This window comes from Vombatus ursinus, unplaced genomic scaffold, assembly GCF_900497805.2.
Source record: "Vombatus ursinus unplaced genomic scaffold, bare-nosed wombat genome assembly UNPS02014909.1, whole genome shotgun sequence".
Taxonomy (NCBI): Eukaryota; Metazoa; Chordata; class Mammalia; order Diprotodontia; family Vombatidae; genus Vombatus; species Vombatus ursinus.
Genome location: NW_020954687.1, coordinates 8,582,890 through 8,589,038, shown reverse-complemented (window position 1 = coordinate 8,589,038; position 6,149 = coordinate 8,582,890). Strand labels below are relative to the sequence as shown.

Below are 6,149 nucleotides of genomic sequence, written 5' to 3'. Positions count from 1 at the left end.
GTGAGTGTAGACAACTTGCCGGTGACACAATTATGAAACTTCTTCTCTGACTGTAATGCTGAGGAAGAATGAGGAAAAAATAATTTCTGGTTGGGAATGAGAAGTAAGAATGATAATTTCTAAAAACACCTCCAAAAGGGATACTCTATTACGTCTAAGCTTCAAAGACAGCAAACATGATGTGTTTGCTGTTTCCAGTCCCAGAACTAATCTAGGCTACATGCTAATCCAGCGGTTGTTGAATAGATTCCAGAATGATTATTATGAAAGTAATAATCCCCCAGCAGCCTCCAGTAATCACTAACTGATAAGATTCCAACTAGCACTTACAAAATGTCTTTGTGTTGATGCATTTTTTTTAAATGAAGTCCAACTGCTTCTTGTAGATTTTGCCCCGTCTGAGTCTTACAAATCTAACTTGGAATTTTATTATAGGAGGAGGAAATAAATTGTTGCCAGGTTATCTATAATTTTGTCCCACCTTGAGTGATTTGAATTTCCAATCTGAGCTAATGTTCAGCAACTTACTGCAAAGGTACAGTAGCCTATAGAAAAGATACAATTATAATACTAGGGTCAAGATACAATCATTTTATAAATTCTTTTGATGATTAGCACAATGGATATAATAGTAACACATTGTTTTGTTTTGTTTTGATTTTTATTCTGTCACATTCTTACATCACATACACTCTAATATATCATATGAATTTTTCCTTTGTTTTCAGTTGTAATATATTTTAAAAGAATTTGCCTTATATACTTGAATACCATTAAGCCCTGTCCACGATTACTGTCAAATGAATCTGAGAAGTATTGTGGTTTGTTTGTTTTATTGTGTATTTGCCAGACTTTTCACTACATTGATTTATGAAATTCCCATGAGGAAATTCCCACTACCAATGCAGATCAGCATCTGCTCTTTAATTTATATAGTTATAGAAAGTTGTTTGTGAATACTGAGTGACTGAATGATTTCCCCAGGTTCATATTTCTGGTTTGTGTTGGAGTTGGGACTTGAACTTAGGTCTTCCTAACTCCAAAAAAGCTCTTTGTGATTGATCCACATTGCTCATCAGCAGCATAGTTAATGCTTTACAAAATTGAAAAATCAAATAAAATTAAAGGAATACTAGCCAGAAAAAAAAAACACACACACATACACACCCAAAAAAATCATTGTTAGTAAGCACATAATTTAGAAAATCGCCATTGATATTTTCTCATCATTAAAATAGCTTCCTGAAAAGGTTAGGGGTATTTACAAGTACCAGTTTCTTTCATCAACTCAGGATACCACAAATCTCTGCAGCTACTCACAAAATTGTACGTGAGTAGTTTGATGTAGAGAACTCGTATGGTCAGATTCCCCACTTAACTCTCAGGGAGTAACCTCTGTTCTGAAAAGGAATAAATTTCTCAATATTGACAGCTAAAAGTTTCCTTGCTAAAAATAAAAAAATAGAATGAATATAATAATTAAAATGCTTACTCCATTGACAAGCGAGTGTGCATTTCCCCCAGAATGAATACTTTCTGGATTCAGGGGGTGGTGGTAGATTCTTTTATATATTTTACCCTTCAAAATTTTATTTTAAAAATAAATACATTACAGTTTTTATACATTCTCCAAAATGGTCTCTAAAAAATGCACAGCCTTTGCTTAGAAGTCTATGTAAACAATATTCTTGCTATATGTATTTGTCCAGTTCAACAATAGTCTCTTATTAAAGACAATATTTCCACATTTGTGACAGAAAGGACCTTTTTTGTTTGTTTTTTCTCAAAATGTGATCTCTTCCTTGACTTGTTTCTCCCATGACTCTATCCAGGTTTTATTAATGATTCTCTTCATTTCATCATCTCCAGCTTCATAAATCTTCAAGACATTCATCACTTTCACTGTCAAAGGAGGATTTTCCCCCTCTCCTTGTATTTTTTTTTCACCTGGTTCAGGTGATTCCATTTCAATTCTAACTTATTTTTTTTTGCTTAATACAAGAATTGAATCAGTCTTTATCTTTCTTTTAAAAAGTATATTAATTATGTATTTTAATGTTCCTTTTTTTCAAAAATTAGAGTTCCAAATTCTCTCCCTCCCTTCATCTCCTCTCCACTCATTAAGAAAGCAAGAAATATCATATTAATTGTACAGTTGAAATCAGATGAAACATATTTCCATATTAGCCATGTTTCAAAAAAAATTGAAAAAAGTATACTTCAATTTGCACTCGTATTTCATTGATTCTCCCTGGAAGTGGATAGCATTTTCCAACATGAGTTCTTTGGAATTGTCTTGGATCATTATAGTGATTATAGTAGCTAAGTATTTCAAAGTTGCTCATTGTTACGATATTGCTCTTATTGTGCCCACCGTTCTCTTGGTTCCGCTACTTCACTCTGTATCAATTCATATAAGTCTTCCCTGATTTTTCTAAAATCATCCCCTTTGTCATTTCTTATAGCACAATAGTATTCCATCACAATCACATACCACAACTTATTCAACCATTCTCAAATTAATGGCCATCCCCTCAATTTCCATTTCTTTGCCACCACAAAAAGAGCTGCTGTAAATATTTTTGTATATATAGATCCTTTTTCTTCTTCTTTAATCTCTTAGAGTACAGACCCAGTAGTGGTATTTCTGGGTCAAAGGGTATGCACAAGTTTATAACCCTTTGGGCATAGTTACAAATTGTTCTCCTAATGGTAGGACAAATTCACAACTCTACCAACAGTGATTAGTGTCCCAAATTCTGTACATCCCCACTAGAATTTGTCATTTTCCTTTTCTTTCATGTTAGCCATATTGATAGGTGTGAGGTGGTACCTCAGAGTTGTTTTAATTTGCCTTTCTCTAATTAATAATGACTTAGAGCACTTTTACATGTCTATATACAGTTTTGATTTCTTCTTAAAACAGCTTGTTCATATGCTTTGATTATTTTTTAGTTGGGGAAGGGAAATGGATTTTTTATAATCCTATTATTTTATAATTATTATTTATAATTATATTTTTATATTATAAATTTTATATAAATATGTAAATAATAATATGAATATAATATAAATACAATATTTATAATCATTATTTATAATATTATTATATTTTATAATCCTGTTATTTTATGATTATATTGAAGTATATTAGTTTGTTTTACATATGTAAAGTACACTATCCTCTTAAGAAAAATACAGCAGTGTAATTCTGCAAGGGACAGGAAAAAAGCAGGGTTTTTTTGTGTTTGTGAAGTAAAAGATGTTTCTCTACTTTGAAAAAGGTGAAAGATATCCACATTTTGATAGCTAAGAAGAGTAAAAAAATAAACAACCTTTGTTTTAATAATAACTATCCATTGAAAGGCTACTCTCCATCTTCTGACCTGCCTGATTCCAACACTGGGGAACAAGAAGCACCTCCAAATATTAGTTCTTCAACTCTAATCTCATCTCAAAATCTCATCTTTTGAACTTAGATTGATATCACTTCTCTCAGCCTCCTCTTTTTTTTTCTGTAATGACTCGCAAGTTTTATTGCAATAAGGCCAATTTTGTAGGGGTAGGGAGTTTGTTCTCAACAACAATGTTCCATTGAAGGCTCTTTTCATATAGAAATTGCCATTATAACATTATTCCAAATATCTTTACTGCTGTAAGCCTCACCTGGTAAACACTTAACTCCTACTCCTGTTGTGTACATTCAATGGAAAATAAAGAGGCATTAACAACTACTTCATTTAGGAAGATAGGTAGATAACAGGAATGAACACTGAGGTACTATACGTACTTTCCTAATTTGATGACAGTTATGACAACTTAATTGGCATTCCTTTTTGAAGGGTACAACCTTATTATATAAAAGTGCTTTCAATGCATAGTTACACATATAAATATACACAAGTGTATGTGTATGTATATGTAAGTGTGTACATGTGCATGTGTATGCACATACACACACACATGCTACCACATCACAATAGGCATGTTAAAGGCAGGTTAGGTGTAGGAAGCACAAGAACATCAGGAACTGCAATCAAGTACAACTCTAAGTAATACTGAATTATGTTTAGCATCTGACCAGTGGATCATACTTTCAAGGCACTCAATTAGCTTAATCCTTTGCAGTTCTCTAAGCTATTCATATTGACTATCATATTCATCTTAGTTCTACAAGGGAAGCATATAATGCCATTTGTTTTGGTTAAAATGTGATGTGAAGGCATTCCTCGGGTTCCACATATAACTACAAGGATGAAACAATCTAATGGCAATCACTGGTAGGCTATTTAAATTATTGACTTCTCCTTTATGTTTTTGGAAAGGTAAGGTAAGGGACAAAATCCTAACACTATTCTAACTAATGGAGCTACAAAAATGGAAGCTACTTCCAGATGGCACTTTACTGTCATTTTATAAATATCTTCCTTCAAGTAAAACTACTACATTGACTCCCAATTTTTGTCTAAGTGTTGAATGATCCTTAATATCACCCAAGCCATTTACTTGCCACTCATGTTTAATACTTGTAAATTTCTTTTTAATGGCATCTTTAGGACTAGCACAAATCATCTTGCTTTTTAAAGGTGCACATTCAGGAACCCAGAATATAAATACTAGGTCTTCTTTCTTAGACTCAGTTGTTTCATGTGTGGCATCATACAAAGCATATTGGTAATAATTCAGAGGCAGCAACTTCACAAAACATGTGTAGGGGTCCTCTACAGTATCACTGATGTCACACACTAAGATCTGCTTTGCTTCCTCTAAAATTATTTGTTTTTGTGATCACTTAAACAGAAGAGAACTGCTTTCTTCCTTTTTTTTGATCTCTTCTGTAGAAGATTTCCTTACTTTCATGTTATTAAATCTTTGTTTACTTCATCATTCACAGTTACTCCAAAAGCCATGGTTCCCAGGATGCCAAAGGATGCAATGGCAGATTCTCACTCAGTGACACTCTCAGCCTCCTCTTTTCTCTGATTGGAGGGCAGGAGGCTAGAGTACCAAACTCCTTTCAATGCCTTCCTTTGGAAAGGTCAGAAATTGGATCTTCTGGCTCACTATACTCTGTATATGCTGGGCTGCCTGATTTCAACTCCATAGGTCCCCTCTGGTATTTCTCCCCTTCTTCCTGCCTCCTTTTCTGCATTGTCCCACCTTATTAGACCTGGCAAGTAAGTGGCAGACTGGATGGAGTGTCAGGGCTGAAATCAGAAAGACTCATCTTCCCGAGTTCAAATCCAGCCTTAGACACTTACTAGTTGTGTGAACCAGGGCAAGTCACTTAACCCTCTTTGCCTCAGTTTCTCTTCTATAAAAGATGAGCTAAACAAAGACAAGGTAAACCCCTCCAGAATCTTTGCCAAAGAACCCTTAATGGGGTCACAAGGAGTCATACGTGATTGAAACAAGTGAATGACAAACAACCCCCCATTTGATTATAGGTTCCTTGAAGGTCAGAGATATTATCATCATCACCATAACCATTATCAACATCATTATTATTAACAGTGCCTGGCAAACTGTAGTTCCTCAAAAAATGTTTATTGGATTACTGAACTGGAAATGTTAGGCCAAAATGTAGTGGTTGGAAGCTGTACTGTTGAGTGCCCCTTGACAAAACTCCTCCCAATAGATCAAGAAAATGCACTAAACCAAATAGTAAGGAGGGAATCCAGAAAATGTCCAAAGTACCCTTACCATCAAAATGTGGATATCTTTCACCTTTTTCAAAGTAGAGAAACATCTTTTACTTCACAAACACAAAAAACCCTGCTTTTTTCCTGTCCCTTGCAGAATTACACTGCTGTATTTTTCTTAAGAGGATAGTGTACTTTACATATGTGAAACATAGTAGCCAAGGAATAAGGAGGGCAGAAATCCCAAACCAAAGTGTGTCCTACAATTCTGCAACTGTGTACTAATAGAGCTTACTAGCTGGGTGATGGGGCAAAGTCCAGTAGCAGTATAGAGACCCAAAACCTAGGTGAGGAACTTACAGGGCTCAGACTTTTCCCTGGAGTGGACTGTTATGGAAGCACAGTAAGCCTGCAGGGGCCCATGTTATTTCAGAGATCCTGGAATAACACAACATTCAATACCACAAGAAAGCATTAACAGGACCAACCTAGACCTTTCACCCTGAA

General features: G+C 34.6%; 1 pseudogene; it reads right to left on the bottom strand.

Annotated features, from left to right (window-relative positions):
- Window positions 1-4,413: 4,413 nt before the first annotated feature.
- On the bottom strand, window positions 4,414-4,910 carry LOC114029013 (annotated as a pseudogene).
- Between the last annotated feature and the right edge of the window lie 1,239 nt (window positions 4,911-6,149).